The sequence below is a fragment of the Sinocyclocheilus rhinocerous genome, unplaced genomic scaffold, assembly GCF_001515625.1.
Source record: "Sinocyclocheilus rhinocerous isolate Xijiao unplaced genomic scaffold, SAMN03320098_v1.1 scaffold171, whole genome shotgun sequence".
Taxonomy (NCBI): Eukaryota; Metazoa; Chordata; class Actinopteri; order Cypriniformes; family Cyprinidae; genus Sinocyclocheilus; species Sinocyclocheilus rhinocerous.
In genome coordinates this window covers 66526-67336 of record NW_015642206.1, presented here as the reverse complement: position 1 = coordinate 67336, position 811 = coordinate 66526, and the positions used below count along the sequence as shown (strand labels likewise).

The 811-nt window shown below is 37.5% G+C and overlaps 1 protein-coding gene across 3 annotated transcripts in view; it reads right to left on the bottom strand.

The window, feature by feature from the left end:
* Positions 1–811, bottom strand: part of LOC107755726 (threonine--tRNA ligase, cytoplasmic) — a 22395-nt gene that overhangs the window by 16405 nt on the left and 5179 nt on the right. The gene's annotated exons all lie outside the window — the stretch shown is intronic.

Below are 811 nucleotides of genomic sequence, written 5' to 3'. Positions count from 1 at the left end.
AAGATGCTGTGTTCCACGATACCACAGCAATACAATTCGAACCTTTTGTTGTGCTCGTCATTTTACCGAGGACTGCATCTCTAATCTTGGCTTTTATCTTCGTCGGCTTCTAATCTTCTTTATTTTGGACCAACAAGTTGTTCTAATTACTTCGTTTAATAATAAAGAATGTAGTGTAGCGCACAGACTTTATAATCATGGTGAAAGTGCTGTTTATGTATTTATAGGGTTAATGCAGAGAGTAAAAGACCCGGTAGAGAGAGACAAGTTAGTTAGGCTGGTGCGCATGTGATACAGCTGTTCTGCGTTATAATTAAAGGTTAATTATGTGTCCTTTAATTAAAGGACACGGAACGCCTTTTGTCTGTCATTCTTCAGACATTACAGTAGACATATTTTGGTTTTCAAACTGTATCGTTTCATCAGTTAGTCACGTTAGCACTCGGCTAACGTATCCACCATTATTGTTTTGTTAAGTGTTTACAGTTTAGCAGCTAAACTTTAGCTGTGGGCACGATTCGCTTGCATAAGTGTTAAACAAAATGTTTTTATGTAACACTCTCTGTGTCGAGAAGATGCTGTGTTCCACGATACCACAGCAATACAATTTGAATCTTTTGTTGTGCTCGTCATTTTACCGAGGACTGCTTCTCTAATCCTGCCTTTTATCTTCGTTGGCTTCTAATCTTCTTTATTTGGACCAACAAGCGTCTCCGAACCACAACCTGTAAGTACGTTTGATACGTTATGTGTACATTTTCAATTGAGTGCTCAAAATATCTAGTTTTTTTTTGTGCTAATATGTGATGTA